The sequence below is a fragment of the Magnolia sinica genome, chromosome 15 (assembly GCF_029962835.1).
Source record: "Magnolia sinica isolate HGM2019 chromosome 15, MsV1, whole genome shotgun sequence".
Classification (NCBI taxonomy): Eukaryota; Viridiplantae; Streptophyta; class Magnoliopsida; order Magnoliales; family Magnoliaceae; genus Magnolia; species Magnolia sinica.
Genome location: NC_080587.1, coordinates 68,573,095 through 68,592,394, shown reverse-complemented (window position 1 = coordinate 68,592,394; position 19,300 = coordinate 68,573,095).

Below are 19,300 nucleotides of genomic sequence, written 5' to 3'. Positions count from 1 at the left end.
TAACGTAGCGCTCACTAATCTACACGTTTAGAGCCATGCAGATACAATTTAAAGTGATTGATGCGAATTTCACAAGCAATCAAGTAGAGCGCTAATTACCCCAAAAACAACTACTTAAGGAAAGATTAGCACAAAAATTCCAAGGTCGTTACAATAACATTGCTAATTAATTTTGGAGGAATTTTATTGTACCATACCCATTTTGCCTAAGATCGCCTTGTACTCGGTGGGCGAATGATTTTGCCAGCAGATTTGATGGAGAATCTTCCTAACGATTCCCTAATCTAGATGGGGTAGTCTTCTCTGTTCCTGGTTGTTATCCCTTCAGTGAGAATAGGTTGAAAGATGATGGTGGGGAGGAGGGATGGCCACTACGTATTGGGTAGCAGACCACTGGGGCCCAGGAAATTTTTAATTGGTACCTGTGGCCCATATGTGAAGTGAGCCAAGTCCTGTCCAGTTTGAATTCCAGAAATTACTGCTGCCTTCTCCAAGGAGAACCAGAGAATTTTTTAATAATGGGTCAAAGAGTTTTCTCACTTCTTTCCAACACTTTGGAGTCAGAAGTTCATCGGGGGAGGTTTGATGGAGAGGAGGTATCGATACCGTACTTTGATCTCATGAACTCACTCTATTGGGAATTCTCTTGGGAGAAGAGGACTGATCAGGCCATTTTCATTCTCATGGTCGTCGTGAAAATCTGCAGAGAGGGAATGCCTAGGCCACCTTCATCTCTTGGAGACATAATCTTTTTCCAACCAACCCAGTGATATTTCTTCTTACCCTTAGACCAACCCCACAAGAAGTCTACAAATCTCATTTCCTTGTTGTCTATCAAACCTTTTGGCATTTCTACCATTACCAGTGTATGAATTGGGATGCTGTTGAGGACATGTTTAATAAGAATTACTCTCCCTGCCATGTTCAGAAAACGGCCCTGCCATTCTTAAACTTTTTCAGCGATTTTGTCATGCATTTTTTTAAAAATAATATCATATCATTTCAGAAAGGTATACGCTAAACAAGGCTCTGCACAAAGAAAGGAAGAGGAACATCCAGCCCCTTGTAAGAAAAGTGAGGAGCAAACGAAATGGGGGACAAGAGGGCCTCACCAAACCAATTGAAAGCCCCGAAAGAGAAAAGGAAAGGACCCATGTCAGCTAACCGATCTGAGCGAGCCAATCCCGGTCCTATCCAAAACAATCATACCGCGGACAAGAGGAGGCAGGGAAGAAGAAAGAAGATAAGTCTTGGACTGTTGAAGATGGCTCCCTTCCCGGGCCATTCCATCTGCCGGGCCGTTACCTTCTCTAAGGATATGAGGAAAGAGAAATTTCCCATCCGGTGTAGACAATTGATTCTAGACAGCCAATGTTTCCACTTCCAAGGGGTATTTAACTAAGAAGAGAGAGCTTGAAAAATTAAAATTGAATCAGTTTCGATAATCACCTTATCCAATCCCTTTTCCAAATAGATCTTCATCCCGTCGTGAATAGTGCGGAGTTCTGCCATGTTATTTGAACCGACCCTGAAGGCCGCAGTGAAACCGAAAACAAAGACACCGTTGTCGTTCCTGCGGATGCCACCCCCGCCTGAGGGGCCAGGGTTGCCGAGCGCCGATCCATCCACATTTAATTTTACCCAACCTGGGGAAGGCTGGCTCCATTTCACCAAGATCGAGGAAGGACGATGATGGTTATTCACCGAAGACATTGGGCTGAAACTGCGGGGACCTCCAGTGCTATCCATTAAATCTGCTCCTAAAGCCAAACTTGCCCACCATCTAACTCTGGCCACTGATTTTGAGAGAATCATAGGAGAATTGTCGTAGACTGTGCTATTTCTGGAGCGCCAGATTTCCCACAGAATGAGGATTGGTAGCAAGTTTCTGACAGATTTTGGCGCAGCTTCTGGCGCGGAAGCATTCCTCCAATGGTTCAGCTTGCCTGCGATAGTGTTGTGGATAAGAGGGGGGACACCACATAGCCGACCGAAATAAGCCCGTAGGGCTTGAGCTTGGCGACCAAAAAGAAATAGATGAGATATGGATTCAGTTTGCAGGGTGGAATTTGAATCTTATAGACAACATCTACATTTGGAGGCAATGGACACGCCTTTGGCTTGAACTCGGCTATTTACCTGAATTGCATTTTGGAGAGCTCTCCATGCGAAAATGGAGAATTTAGGGGGGAGAGAGCAGATCCAGATCCACGACGGCCAAGACAGGGGCGGCCCAGGAGGTCTCAGGAGATTCCAGGAAGACCGAACAGAGAAGGAACCTGTGGCCTCTAGCGGCCAGAAGCACTAAGGCTGATCATCCGAGATTATAAACCCACCATTGAAAATTTCATTGATAATCGGTTGTGGCAGAAGGGAGAACACTTGGGCTGGAGGGAGGGGGCCGAACCGACTAAAAATGTCTTTCAGCTGCAGATCCTAGAGATCAGTAGGGACTGGGCCCTCGAGCAGACGTTGGAGGGTGCCCTTGCCTAGCCAATTTTTAGACCAAAAATTCAGTTCGCCATTACCGACCAGCCATTGAACTGACTCGGAAAGAATGGGAAGAAGGGACCAAACACGCTTCCAAAGAGGGGACGAGATAGGAGAGGAGGGCGTCGGCGCATTGGGAAGAAAATCTCTGCTATATTTGCTTCGCATTAACTTTGCCCATGGACCATGCAGATCTCCATGATTTACTATCCAGGTTAGCTTGAGACGATGCGTATCCATAACTTCTTGAAGCCTTCTAATACCCAATCCACCTTCCTCTATGGGTCTTGCAATCTTTTTCCAAGCCAGCCAATGGTGTTTCCTGTTCCCATCAGCCCAACCCCAGAAGAAGTTTGAAAAACTTTTTTCAATTTTTTCAATTACCTAGCGAGGGGTATGCATGGCTGACATGATGTGGATAGGAATACTGCTCAAAACATGACGAACAAGAGTGAGTCTGCCTGCTTGAGAAATCAGTCTTCCAGCCCACCCTGAAGTCTTTCTGTCGACCTTGTCCACCAAAAACTGAATGCCGAAGCTTTGATTTTGCCCAGGCAAAGAGGTGCCCCCAAATAGGTGATATCGTCCCTGGCTTTCTGAAAATCGAGAATACGCTCCATAGATCTGATTCTAGTAGGAGATAGAGAGTTAGAACAAGTGAATCGACTCTTTTGGAGGCTAATTTTTTAGCCTGTCACTACCTGGAAAAGAGATAGAAAGTTGGAGAGATGCAAGAGGGAGTCCCTTTTACCGTTTGTGAATAGAAGAATATCATCGGCGAAGAGCAAATGTGAGGAGATGGGACAGCCCCTACGCATAGAAAACTGATGACAACCGCCGCTGGCAATCATGAGCTTTAGATTTACTGAAAAGGATTCAATTGCAATGAGAAAAAGCGCGGGGGAGAGCGGGTCCCCTTGTCTCAAGCCCCGATTAGATTTGAAGAAGCCCGTCGTTTCCCCATTGATAAGGAGAGAGAACCAGTTATTTCCCCAACAACTCTCCATAAGCTGAACCCATCTCTGGCTGAAGCCGAATTTGAGGAGCACTTGTTTAAGATAAGCCCAATTCACCCTATCATAGGTCTTTTCGAGGTCGTGCTTGATAATGATATTGCCTCCCCGCACTTTTCTATTTATGTCCCGAATCATCTCTTGGGCTAAAGCGATATGCTTTGCTATTGATCTCCCCTGGATGAAAGCACCTTGTTCCTGTGAAATCATCTTAGGTAAAAGCGAAGATGGCCTGTTAGCTAAAAGCTTGGCAAAAATTTTATAAATAACGTTACATAAGCTTATGGGACGAAAATCTGAGAGAGAAGCCGCTGTAGGGATCTTTGGGATAAGACAGACGAGATTTGAAGTGAAAGCTCTCGGGAGGGCGGTCCCTTCTAAGAAGGCCCTCGCCGCTTTAAGAATGTCACTTCCAACAATGTCCCAACAGGAAACATAGAAGGCTACCGAGAATCCATCGGGGCCCGCGGCCCCGTCTTTAGGAATAGAGAGTGTCATCGTTTTAACCTCCTCCATCAAGGGAGGGGCTAATAAAGAGTCATTTTCCATGTGGTTGATAACCCGGGGAATAGCTTGTAAGAAATCAGCATTAAAGGAGGTGGATTCATCCTGAAAAAGCTCCTCGAAAAATCTAACCGCTTCGAATTTTATATCCTGGTTAGAAGAGACCGATTCTCTAGCCGCATTTTTGATCGAGGTAATGGAGGCCCTTCTGATTTTTTTCATTTGCAGCGGAATGAAAAAATTTGGTATTTCTGTCTCCCTCAGTTAGCCAGGAGTTCCTAGATTTCTGTTTTCAGAAGACCTCCTCCATGAGGTGAAGGCGGCTGAGGTTTTGTTTTGCATCAATGAACCGGTGGGAGAAGTCTTTAGAAGGGTCAGATTGCATACTGTTGTCGAGTTTGTCAAGCTTCTCTTCAGCTTTTTGAATGAGGAGGAAGATATTACCGAAAGTTTCCTTGTTCCACATTTTTAACAACTGTTTTGTTTTTTTCAACTTCAGCTGAATATTGATCATCGGATGAGGGGAGCATTCCCCAGACCAAGCCTTCTGAATTAGCTGAAAGAAAGAATCATGCAGCGTCCACATTCTAAGGAATTTGAAGGGCCTGACCTTTAGGGGATCACGAGAAGGGAAGACGAGGCGCAGCGGAGCATGGTCGGAGTTTAGTCTGGGAAGGTGAACGACCTGAAACTGAGGAAAAGCAGACACCCAGCTGGAGTTTAGAAGCACTCTGTCCAATCTAGCCCAAACACGGGCATTCCCTTCACGATTGTTACACCAAGTAAACTGATTGCCCACGAATCCTGCGTCAATAAGGCCTGAGTTATGGATCATCTGAGCAAATTCCATCATGTTAGAAGCATCGTTTGTACGACTCCCTCTTCTTTCTGTTGAAGTTGCCACTGCGTTGAAGTCGCCTACAATGGCCCAGGTCCCCTGGACCGCTCTGCTGAGAGCTATAATCTCATTCCAAAGCAATCGCCTTTAGGGTGGACAACACTTTGCATACACTACCGAGAAAAAGATCGGCACACTCCTGGTAGTAGGGCCAAAGGATAAAGACAGCATCTGGTTTGAAACCATGGTCGTCGTAGCATTCATCTAGTTCTTGAAGAAAATCCAGATCTTCCCCCCTGATCACCATTAGAAACTAAGCAGTGAAAGCCTAATTTTAGGCCCAGCGCTACCCTTTTACCGTCAGAAAGCATAGGTTCCAAGATCGCTAAAAGACAGGGATTGAATTGCTTTACCATACGTTTAAGATGTTTGACGGTAGGTGCGTTACCGACACCGCGCGCGTTCCATATAATTACGTTATCCATCCGTGACACATCCTGAATTCACTGCCCGACGCTTCAGTTTACGTAAGCGGCTGTACCACTCACTCGGAGATTGCATTCGACATTGCGGTCTGCTGCACTGTTTTCTGGTTTTTCTGGTTGCTGGAGGTGGAGGATTAACACGAGAAGGAGATCGGGCATCAGAGCTCTCAGTTGCCACTTGTATAACAGAGGAATCAGCGTCAACCTGATGTGAAGAGTTGGTTTACACTATGTTGAAGAATGAGGATAGATCAACCATAATGTCACCCAGTTTTTCTGTTGCCTGGGTGCAATTGCTAGACCCTGGCTCCCCTAAACCATTTCCATCAACCAGTCGAGGTCTGCTACAAAAATGATTGATGACCTGATGATCCATTTGAAGTGGTGAGCTACCCTCTGATCGAGCTTTGTTATGTCTCAGAAAACATCTGGAGAAGGGGGGCAAGATTCCTGGGCTCATTTGGTTTGGCTGAGGAGAGAAGCAAGAGACTGCTGTGAAGGGGTACCTCAAAGATACTGAAGCAGAAGGGTTGGGGAGGGTCACTTGGGATTGTTTGCAGAAGGAAAGAGGCGGGCTTAAAGACGAGTGAAATTGTTTGGGGGACTTGGGAGATTGATTTGGTAAAGAAAGGGTATGAGTGGAATCATCTCCATTACAAGGGGATTCAAGGGGCAGAGGAGGCTGATAGGTAGAGAGTGGGAGAACAGCAGAGAGGGGATGAACCGCGAGGATAGCTGACTCGGAGTTGAGGCAGAAAGAACAAGATTTTTTACCAGTACTGAACCCAGATTCTGAGTCACCACTACTGTACCTAGCTTCTGAGTCAACACTCTCAGCCATGACAATTCTTTATTCTGGGGGACGATTTTCCTTGCCATACGTATGAAACTGGATTTGGGTCATATCCTGAGAATGTTGCTGGAATTGGGAGGTCTTGGAGGTAAGCCTAGCAGCGTCGGGATCAATTTTTCTATCCCAGAAACCTTCAGGATATATGATGTCCAGATGGTTTGCCGTTGGAATAATGCTCTGATGAGACTGAGCATAAGGCAGCATTCCATCCAGAAGGTCGGACTCACCATGAAAAGCTGAAGAGTAGTCGACTAACAGTGCACTCTGTGGATTTTGTCATGCATAGATTGGAAGAGCATTCTCGTAATTCTACCTTTGCACAATGGGACTCCAAGATATACAAATTGGGGTGTGCTGCTCTCGCTGTGCATGAAAGTTGAGGAAGGACACCATTGTGGAAAGGGATCTGTGGTTGCCAATTAGTGAAGATGATGGCAACATCCGCAAATGGGTGGTGTGAGATTGGGAGGCTGGCCTCTTGCGGTCTTAAATGGCATGTAGCTGCCTCTGACCATTAACGACAAGATACCTCTACTCAAGGCCTCCATAACTAGGATGAATAAGCTGGGAGAAAGGGGATCCCCCTGACGCAATCCCCCCTTTGACTTGAAGAAAACCTAGGATTCACCATTGAGTAGAACTGAGAACCACACTCTGGCCCAGCATTTTTCCACCATGTCAATCAATCTTTGATAGAACTCGAATTGGGTAAGAATCACTTTCAGAAATGTGCAGTCCACTCAATCATAAGCCTTTTCTAGGTTGATCTTCAGGCAGAAAATGTTTGTATATGGCAGAAGGTCAAGAATTTAATTTGCGGTGTCCACTTGAGATCACTCCTATACCACTGGTCAAATAATCATATAACTATCCAAAATTACACCAACAAAGTAGGTGTACTGTCTAGATGGTCCACATGTGACATTCTCGACACATGTGAGATCATCATCATCATATAAGTTTTAAGTTTTATGTCAATGAATTGAGGTCAGCAATTTTAGGACAGACACCATTAATTAATATGAATTTTGGGTTGTATTTATTACAATCATCAGCATCAATTTCAATCATGTAACTCATAAATCCATTGCAGCTGGCTGATATCCACGCTAAGACCTATATGATGAAGCAAATGTACATGCGACGTGCATATGCGTCCTGGGATGTCGTGGCAAGATAAAATTCTCTCTTCCTTTTTCTAATTCCTTTGTGTGTGTGTGTGTTTTTTTTTTTTTCCTTTTGCCTCTTTTTCCTCAGAAATACTTTGTCTATTCTGTCCAAAAAAAAAAAAAAGGAAAAAGTAGGGGAATCTCAAGAGAACAACCAAATCCAATAAATAAAAAAAGAAAAAGAAAAAAGGAGGGATCTCTTTTTGTTTTGGAAAAGTATAAAGAACACGGTATTCAAGGTCCAGATCAAATAAATAAATAAATAAATGATCTGGGCACATGCAATATCTTCCATATAAAAGTCCAGCCTTTTTTATATTCCAAATGTAGGATCCTCTGCTATCCTCGCACATGGAGTCTGCATAATCAATTTGATGGGTCGGATTTATATTTTCAATGGTTGCACATTTTCCCACGTTCCCCAAAAGTATAAAAATAAAGACTTCATGTTTTAATTCCCGAAGCTTCTTTGGAATGGGATGATTCTAGCCGTCCACTATATGATGCCTTTTTATTTCCTTTTAATTGCCCATCTATAGCCTTCTTCTGATTAAAGGGTGGTAATACCTATTCTAATTTTATTGTGGATTGGAAAAAAAGAAAAAAAAAAAGAAGAAAGAGTCTAGATCATTGCTCTGTGGCCTTTATGGATGCATATTGGTCAAAAACATTTTCAACTGTTCAAACCACGATTAGCGCCTCTCTCTCTCTCTCTCTCTCTCTCTCTCTCTCTCACACCCCCATACACACCAACCAGTCACACCAAAGTGGGATTTCACAGCAATGGGTACTCCAACCCATGACATGTGTTGAAACTCTTGTGAGTCTACTACCAAGGCATGAGTACAGTGTTGGGTTTTGGACTGCAGAATCATAAAGAGATGGATCTAGGATAGCAATCCAAGAGCACCAAGCAAACACAAGAGAACACAAAAATTTAATGTGGAAAATCCTTTCGGGAAAAAACCACGGCACAAAACAACAAATCTTCACTATGAAAGCAGAAATTACAAAGAGGAAGGACTTACCAGACTTGAGCAATCCTCAAATTTCTACCTTGCTCCACCCTTTTAGATACCCTAGAACTCTTTTAAAAAGTCATAGAATCCCTTAGAATAAATACCTCTCAATCCTGTTTACACCCATATATATATATATATATATATATATATATATATATATATATAGAGAGAGAGAGAGAGAGAGAGAGAGAGAGAGAGAGAGAGAGAGTTTTAGAAAGAATCCCAATCGGAAAGAATCATAAATGAAATCGGAAACAAATCCCGCACTTTTACAGTTACGCGAAAAATCTGCGCAAAATCTGATTAGATTTAAGACATCAAATATAATAATCTTCATCATGTCTTCAATCTTCAAACTTGTAGCTCCTTGTCCTTTTCTCTTATCTTCGTCTCACATCATAGCTTCATCAATGCTTCTTATGCACACTCCATCTTCTTTTTACGCTATCGTCAAGCTCAAAAAAGTTGCACAAAACTTGAACTTCTCTCTAGGAATAACCTCGGTAAGTATGTCTGTTGGATTTACGCTAGTATGAATCTTCTTCAAAGTTACGCCTCCTTCCTCAAGCACATGTTGGATAAAATGGCAACGAACATCAATGTGGTTAGTACAAGAGTGATAAATAAAAATTTTAACCAAATTGATAGTGTTCTCGCTATCACAATTAACCGGCACGGCCTCCTGCTAAAGTTTCAACTGATTTATCATACCTCTTAACCAAACACCTTCCTTAAAGGCTTCTGTCACTATCATATATTCTGCTTCAGTTGTGAAAAGTACCACCACAGACTGAAGCTTCGACATCCAACTAATTACTTCACTTGCTAGTACAAACAAGTATCCTGAAGTTGACTTTCTGGAATCTACACTACTTGCGTAGTCTGAATCCACATACCCTACTAACTTTACCCCAGTCTTCTCAAAAGTTAAGACGTAGTCTTTTGTACCTCGAATGTATTGAAGTAGCCTATTGAGGGTCAAATATTGCATATTAGACCATAATTAGTACTTGATTTTACGTACATGATAATGCTTAATGTCATATTTTAATCATGTTTCTATTGCAAGGTAAATTTAAGAGCTGAGACTAAAAAAGGGTACTAAAAGCATAAAATTAATGCTCAAAAATCACCAAGGTAAAGGACAAATTTTAGGGGAACCGAGATCGAAGAAATTACACGCCAAAGATCCAAGAAAATCAAGTGATTGAAGTCAAAGGGGTCTGAAAGTCATCCTGAATGCAAGATCACAGGGTTTCCACTATCTGTTTGGCTCGAAACTTTATATCTGGCCTGAGGATCCTAAATTAACCGTACACGTCAAATTTCAGTCATTAGATCCTTGTGAAAGTGGCCCAATAGACAGATCAGTCCATAAATCATCGATCTAGGGCCCACCTGATATCTGAATATGCTTCAATTTTGGTCTCAACCCCTTAAACTGGGTGTCGAAATGGATGGACAGAGTGGATTTCTCGTATATATCACAGTGGACCCCACATATGGTGTGAGAGTGCACAAGTGGTGCACTCTCGCACCACACCTAGGGGTGAGCATCGAGCCGAGTCGAGTCGAGGTGGGCCAAGCTCGGCTCAGCTTGATCATGCTATACTCGAGCTCGGCCTTGAGCTCAACATTGAAGCTTGGCTTGTTTGTCAAAGCCGTCGAGTCGAGTTCGAGTCAAGCTAGTGGTTCGAGTTGAGTCGAGTTTACCTCGAGTCGAACTCGAGCTTGTTGGGTGAGAGAGTAATGGATTCTGTTCTTAATCCTCCTCCATTAATTTAGAAGAGAAGCTAAATAAAAAAATAAAATTTAAGAGGCATTTTACATGACGCTCCACCAAGTGAAATTCATTTTTGATTTGGCCCGTCAACCAAAATAGAGTGTAGTCCATATTTTAGCAATCTAAAAAATCCATCTGTGTGGGCCCTTTGATAGAAGAACCATGGGCTAAAAGCATCCTCAATTGTATGTTTTGAATTACCCATCATCAAAGTCATACTTTCTAATGGATAGGATTTTGAACAAACCTGGGATCATAGAAAAGTGGGACACACCTGTATTGTTACAGCTCAGACAAAAGCGCAGTTTCCATTACCTTGCAGATGATCTGCGGACTTGTAGCTCACAACATATTCCGAAAGGATATGTCTATTCATGTGAGTGCTCCATAAAAGCCCTAAAGAGATTGTAAAGATAGAGAAAATTAAAATAATAAAAGTTAAAAAAAAAAAAAAAAAAAAAGATTGTTACGACTATAAGCAACCTCAAGGTATTAAATTACTTTTGAAAAGATGCTTGCAAACTAACTTAAAAACATAGATTATCTGGTGACCAAAATCCATATGCATGCTTTTCAAATATTTAACGTAAATCGCTACTATCTTCATAGTTAGTCCAAAAACCGCCCACCATTACATTTTGAACATCGTGTTTTTGTATTGACAATCATACCCACTAAAGCAGACACCTCGGTCATGACGCCCTTTCATGCAACTGACTAATCTAGGTCATGATCTTTCTGACAAATTCATGTCACCCGGTCCACCAGTTTCCCTCAATCATTTAATGGCCTAGGCCAAAATTAAGGTATATCTAGAACTCAAGTGGGTCCCACAGAAAGAAAAAAATGGGGTAACAAATGCATACTGTTGTTCATCGTGATATTTATGTGTCATCATCTCTCATTGATAAGGTTTATCAAACTCTTCATATGGTCATTTCCACTTGTATGAAATTAAACCATCGAAACAGTAACCTCATTCAAAACTTTCCTGGCCCCACTAATGTCGCAAAATCAGTATTTCCAGCCATGTGGCATACCTGAGTTTTGGATTTGCATCATTTTAATGGAAACGGATTGGCTACTTCCCCTGCCACCAGCCAATGGCTGATGGTCAGTGCCTTGTGGACCCCAACATGATGTATGTGTTTCATCCATGCCGTCCATCTATTTTTCTATATCATTTTAGGGTATGAGACAAAAAATGAGGTATATCATAATCTCAAGTGAACCACAATACAGGAAACAGTGTAGAATGAGCGTAAATCATTAAAAACTTTTTGGGGGCCATAAAAGTTTTGGACCAGGCTGATCATTGTTTTACACACACACACACACACACACACACACACACCTACCTTTCATTTAGGTCTGTATGACTAATCAACAGATTGGATGTCAAATAAACAGTATAATGGGCCTTAGGAGGATTTTAATAGTGGATATCCAATCACTATTGTTTTCTTGTGGTGTGGTCCACCTGAGATTTATATCCCTCTCATTATTGGGACAAAGCCCTAAAATGATTTGTAAAAATGGATGATTCGCATGGATGAACCACATACATGATGGTGGTGCCCATAGAGCACTGACTACCAGCCATCGGGCTAGTGGCAGGAGCTAGAGGTGAGCAACTTAGGCCTGATCCGGTGGATCCGACCCAACCAGACCCAACTTGGTACCGTTCCGAACAGAGCCAACGGTCTGATCGGGCCTGATCGATTCTGATGGTCCAGATCCGAAAGTATTTCGAATCGGGTTCAAATAGCACTGTATCCGACCAGATCCGGTCTGAATACCCCGACCGAATGGGTCCGAACCGACCCGAACAAACCTGACCCGGTTTTGACGTTCGGTATACAATAAATATCAGCTTGATCAAAAACTTGTATAGCCTCCAGAACGTTTTTAATGGTCAACGTTCACTCAACACTGTTTCCTGCAATGTGATCCACTTGAGATATCTATATACCTCATTTTTATTCTCATAACATAAAATGATCTATAAAAATAGATGGAGGGCATGGATGAAACACATACATCATGGGTGGGGCCCATAGAGCACTGACCACGAGCCATTTGTGGGTGGCAGGGGAGTAGGCGAGTAGGCAGTAGCCCATCCTTTAGTACGCGCTCCTCGAGCTTCGGGCGTTCCTCGAGCTCCGAGTTGTACGAACAGTTCAAATGAGATCAAAGTTATATGGCCCCCACAGTGATGTATTTATTATATCTACACCGTTCATATACTTTTAGAGATCATTATAGGACATTATCCAAAAAATGAATAATATCAAAAGATCATCTCGACCACACCACAAATAGCAGCAAAGAATGATTTTCGCCATTAAACAATTCGTGTGGTCTACTTGATAGTTAGATCTGCCTTATTTTTCGTCTCAAGCCTTAATACGAGGTCACCAAATGGATGGACGGTTTGGATATAACACATACCCCATGATTAAACCCACAACGCGCTAATATAGATACAAAATCAAAACTGTGCATGTGCTTGCGTGAAAAGCAAGTCTTGTAATTTCTTATCGTGCACGTAAAGTAACGTCCAGTGAAAACCTGAACATGCAGGTGAAAAGTTCTTTCAAAGCCATGTGGGGCCTACCTTGATGTATATGTTTTATCTAAGCTGTTCATCCATTTTAACATATCAATTTAGGCCTTGAGCAAAAAAATAGCATATATTAAAGGTTGAAGTGGACCACAATATATGAAAAGTTAATTTAAATTCACACAAATTCGAATCGTACCCAACTCGATCCGACTCGGTTTCTCTAACCGAGTCGGACTCGGTTCGGGTCAGGCGAATCATGCATCGGATCTGTTCAGATCAGGTGACCCGGATTTGATCGAGTTCGGGTCAAACCATTGCCATTTCAGATCTGATCAGGTTGAACCCAATCCGCTCCGATCCGAACCGATGCCCACCTCTAGGACTAGCCAATCCGTTTCCCATTTTCATGCCCCACACCTAAACTTTTTTGAAGAAACTAGTGGAAAAATTGGAATTTAAAAAAATAATAATAAAAATAAAAATTCTTAAACATCACCGTGGGCCACAACATTTTGGACGAATGGCTTTCTACACTGGCAATTGACAAATAGCCAAGAGACCTCTGGTCACGGCATTTCATGCAACTAGCGAGTCCAAGTGGGGCCACCTTGGTGATGCTTATAACAAATCTATTATATCTATCATGTCCACCACTTTCACCAGGTAGTTTTATAGCCTGAGTCAAAAATTGAGGCAGATCCAAAGCTTGAGTGGGTCCCAACGTAAGAAGTGTGATAGAAAATGGCCACAATTGAAATCTTTTGGTGTCCAACATGATTTTTATATATCATCCATACCAATGATTATTGGGATATGAAATTTGAGAAACTATTTAAATAAATTAAAATTAAAATTAAAATAAGAAAATAGAAAACTTATCTGTTTATAGAAGTCAAGGCGTGACGTGAGTCACTCGGCTTGAAATCGAATTTACTCCCCTTGGACAGTGTCCCAAGTACAAGAGGTTTCCAGAGGTATCGACCTCCAGGATACAACAACTATGACTCGGTCCCAGCGGTGCGCTCACTGTACAAGGGCTCAAACCACTTTGTTGTCTTAACCTGAACTAGAAAACACTTAAACCATACTTTTAACATAAAACAAACTTTTTCTTACTTCAAAAAAATAAAAATAAAAATGAGAGAAAGTCTATTTATAGAATTTATGAAGACACCCTTAAGGGTGTAGAGACACCCTTTCACAAAGAATTGTGACTATTGGGTTTAAACCCAAGTGGTGCGACCCTTAGGCTTAAAAAGACACAACTTTTCAAAACAAAATATGAAAGGATGCAACCTTTCATACTTAAGTGAAAAGACACATCCATAGGGCACTTATGGTCACAACCATGGCCCGTCCCAATAGATATTTTGAAATACTAAATTATTTTAAAATAATTTAAAATACAACAATGATAAGTTTTTGGAAATTGTTTGTTAGGTTATTCTCAGTTAATACAAAACTTCTGTGCCCCACTTAATGTCTCAACCTTAAGCAGTTAAGACCCACCGTTTCCTGCCATATATGGCCCACCAGAGTTTTGATTTGCAACATTTTCGGCACGCGCCAGAAAATCATCTCAAGAAACTCGTAAACTGATTGGATTTTTTCAAACATCACTGTGGGCTAAGCCATATGTTGTGCCTTTAAGACCCCTGATTTCCATAGAGATAGAGAGGATACAAAGGATTCGAATTGTCTAGCGTGGTGTGGATTCTCTGTGGGGCCCATCATGATGTATGTGTTTAATCTATGTTGTCCTTCCATTTTTTTCAACTCATTTTAGGCCATGAGCCCAAAAATGAAACAGAACTGAAACGCAAGTGGACCACACCATAGGAAAAGTGTTAATTGAATGCCCACCATTAAAAATTCCAAGGGTTGCCGTAATTTTTACATGCCATCCAACCTATTGATAAGGTCATTGAGACCTAGATGAAGGGAAAACATAAAAATCAGCTTGATGCAAAACTTTTGTGGCCCACAAGAAGTTTTCAATGATAGGTATTTAATGAGCATTGTTTCCCATGGTGTAGCCCACCTGGGATTTAAATCTACTTCATTTCTGGGCTCTTGACCTAAACTTAGCTGGTAAAATGGATAGACAGAGTGGATCAAAACATACATTTAGGTGGGCCCATCAAAACTTTGCATTCCCAACCTTACATCACCCGTTGAAATAGGGTATATAACTTTGAAAAAAGGAAGTTAATTGGGGTATGGCGCAGGGAGGACCTGATGAGGTCAATCACCATCTTCCTTGGGGGATAACTACTCCAAATCAATGGAGCTTTTTGGACTTTTCACAAAGCTTCCTCGAATTCACGGGTAATAAAAGCATGAATAATTTTTAATAAATTTGAAATAATTTTATTGATGATAAATTAAAAAAGAGAAAAGTAAAAAAGAAATTACAACTCTTTAACTAATGAGTTCAACACTAGGACGGAGTTTACACGTAGACTCCAACTCAAACACCCTAAAAATGTGACTTACTATAAATAATAAACTTATTATTGATAGACGACCTCTACTCCTACTAGACTGTATGGTTTTCTACCAAAAATAGTACGTTTCTAATTTCGCCCAACCACATTATTCTCTTATTTTTCCTAAGCCCTTTTTATAATGGGCATGAATTCTACCACACTCAAAGGATCAAGAGATATACTCAAACTAAAACTTACTATTTATAGTAAAAATGTCTTTTAACCGTCAATCTGATGGAATCTCGCAAATCCGGCATGCGCAACCTAGCATAGCAGGGTTGGTCGGCTTAAGTAGGTTTTCCTACCCAAAATCAATATTGATATTTCCAAAAACTCATCCCAGTTTGTGAGATACAACTGATTTAAGTTTCTGATAGTTTGGATCATTTCTGCGTCTGATCAGGCCTTCTCTCGTCTATCTTTTCCATGAAAGTGTTGGCGACCCACTCTATATCAGGGTCCATCCAACTTTTTCACTCATTTAAGCTCTTTTTTTTTTCCTTCCATAATGCAATCAGAGTTAAAGTCAAAGTAGCTTTGTTTTTTTCTTTTTACCACAATTTCAAAAGGTAAGCTATTTATAATATTTTACACGTAGGCACTTTTATGTCCATTGTCCAAAGGAAAGGGAGATTTAATGAAAAAATAAAATAAAAATTACTTAGGGATGGCATCCGAACAGGCTGTTAACCATACTAGCCAAGCTCCATGTAAGAAAGGTGAGCTGCACCATGCAATTGCTGAAGTGACTTGCGTGAATATTTTTTGGGTGCCAATTCAATCAAACTGGCCTGCAAGTACACTACTGCCATCTCGAAGGGGAATCCCTATTAAGAAGGTCAATTTCAATCACAATCTTGTAAAAACCTTGTTTGGCACAAAGAGAGAGCCCTTCTACTAGAGTTGGAACCTGCACTGTAGTGTTGGTATCCTCTCCATAATCCTTGGAGAATCCAAAGAGAAAATCGCCTTTTCAATCTCTACAAACACCACTCCCTCCCGAGTTCTCTAAGTTATGCCAAATTAATTCATTTACATTCACTTTCAAGCAAGAGGCCCAGGTTAGAATATTCTCTAAGGGAAGCGGGTGGGATAGCGGATGGCTTCGCTCGATTAGGAAGTTCAAGGGAATCAAGTCTTTCTTTCGCCCTTGGATCTCCCCCATATTTTTACGGGGTGACTTTTCCTTGACCGTGTGGGGATGAGTTGCATTAGAGAGAGTGACGATATGTTGTAGTTTCTATAGAGATTTGAGTAGAGGTATATGATAGGTGGGTTGTGGTGTTTTATTAGGCCTGAGCTTGCTTGAATGAGTGTTCCTCTTATATAGCTTTTCCCGTTAATAAACTTGTCAGTTTATTTTTAAAAAATTCAATCAAATCAGGCCACATATGTGAACAAGAACCTGTATTCAAAATTCATAACAAAATTTATATGTGTGTATGATGCAAGTGCTAGAGTCTATTCGATTCAGAGTTTAACTGAATCGTTGGTGTTCCCACGGGTTGGAGACTAGACACAAAATCTAGTTATCCTCTCAATCACCATTTAACACTCAGTGTTCAGGCGACTTGTGAAAGGGTAGGGGTTGACCCTACCGAATGAATTCTTTTTACCTTGTGGCAATAGACGTGAGTATACAAATTTAATGACTTGTTCTTTCACTAGTATTTTAGTTCAATATTTCTCAAAGGGATGAGACTATACAAATAAATTAACGAAGGTTAAACAATGTTGATTTTATTAATACTTAAATTTATGGCCCATTACAATTGACAAAAATATCAAACAACCAAATAAATAAACGAGAAAGAAAGAAAAATACCTTATGCATCTATTGGAATAAACACTCAAGGTAGGTGGTTAGCAGGATGTGGATATGATCAGCTAAGCTAGAGTTTAGTTGATCACGATCCTACAATTTAAGGTTGCAGATATTTATTTTTACTCAGGCAAATTAGCAGAAGTTGTTAAATGTAAGCTAAAACTAGACAATACTATCGTAAGAAAGATATATTGTAAAGAAGATAGATGTGTTTGGCGTAGAGCCCGAGCTCTTCTTCATATGCTCCTTTTATAACTTCTCGGGGTGGCATAACCCTCACCATGTTTCCTTGCTGATCATGAACCCTTCGCATATTTGGCTTGGAAAGAAAGGACTCTATTTAAAATTAGAACTGTTGGCTTCTCCAATCTTCTTCTCATAAATGATCATTCACAAGGATCTTCATGGTCCACTAAATAGATTCAATGTCGGGCTTGGAAGCATCCAGATTCCTCTAATGAAGACAATCAGGCCATGATCCGGGATGCTCAACGGTTGATCATTGATGTAGAGAGGGTCGCGGATAGTTACATGGCCAAGATGGATCAGAAAAGGCCCGGTTGATGACAGAAGTGATTCGGACCGTCGGACCTTAAATTAGGCATATCTCGCAATCCGAAATGAGTTATCAGACATAAAATATATAATTTTGGGGTAGAACGTGCTACTTTAGCCAACCAACCCTAATATGCTTGGTTGCACAAGCCGGATTTGCAAAATACCCCCGGATCGACGGTCATTTCCCCGTTTTAATTCCATTTTTACTATAAATAATAAGTTTTAGTTTCATTATAACTCTTCATCCGTTGGGCTTTAGGAGTTACGCCGAACGCGAAAAGAGCTTAGAATAATTAGGAGAATAGCTTTGTGAGGCCAAATAGGACACTAACTATTTTTGGCCGAAAACCTTGTGCACTAGTAGACATCACGATCGTCTATAAATAGTAAGTAGTGAATTCTAGGAGTTTTAGTCGTAGTTTGATTCTGATTTCTCTCCCATTGCTTGGTATCCTTATTGAAAGGGTTGCAAACTCTTTTTTTTTTTTATTCATCAATCAATTTTGAATTTATTAGAATTTATTTTTATTATCTTGCTTTCTTTCCTCGTGGATTTGAGAAGTCTCTATGAGGAGTCCAAAGAAGTTCTGTGGATTCGGAACAGTTATCCTCTTGAAGAAGACGATGCTCGACCTCACGTCCTTCCCTGGGTCAATCATAGAGTGATCATGGCCACTCGATGTCTCTTAGAGATGTTGAATGGTATGGATCAAACCATCTCCTGCACTTTTCTTGTTCGTCAATTATTTCGAATGTTGTAGGGATTTAACACATGATATTAATCTTTTATCAGAGTATGGGCCCAATTGGATCTAGTGCTCCCATTCTCTTAATTCCAATCAAACCACGACTGTAGGGTAAGATCATCATATAGGACATCCAGGTGATCCATCTCTCTTCCGATCTTTATAGTGTTAGACGGACTGGATCTTCCCGATACAAATATGTTATTGGACAGATCATATCCTTCTTTGAGCCCCTTCTCATGATCGACGAACGGCTTGGGATCAAACCTGGTTGACATGTCTACCTCCCCTGATTTGGGTCCGAACCATAGCTGAGCTATCTTGGATATCGGTTTGATCTTCGGATATAGAATCTTTTCGAATGTTACACCCTCTCTAAATATCTTTAGGAAGATTTCCCATTTTGGAAGGATGTGAGAGATGGTTTCAACAAGGAGATCATAGTTGAATACGTGATGAAATTTGCTCTCTTAGCAAGTCTCTTAAAGTCATATTGGGTAAGGTGCCTCACTAATTAGCACGATAAACATGGCTGTGTGGCACTTGTCAATTAATTGTCCTCCTAAGGGCATGAATAAGAATCGGTACCTTCTCATTAATAACAAGATGCATAATGCCAAAAGTATATCATAGGCAGATATTATCGGGCAAAAGTAGGATTTCTAACAATAATAGCCACATGGTATCAACAAATGGCAACCTTTTAATTGGTCTACGGTGACGTAGCTGAAAATGAGTATAAACAAATCTAATCCAACAATTCATGTGGGCCTGACCATGTTAACGTCCCTATTAAACATGGATCTAACATGATCCCGATTCGATACAAAGGTCCAAAGTCCTGATTATTATGGAGCCCGACCGGATCAGCGTCCATGAAAACCTGAAATGATCCATACCCTAGAAAGATTCGGAACCGATCAACACTACTCATATTTCCACAAAATATCTCTTGGATT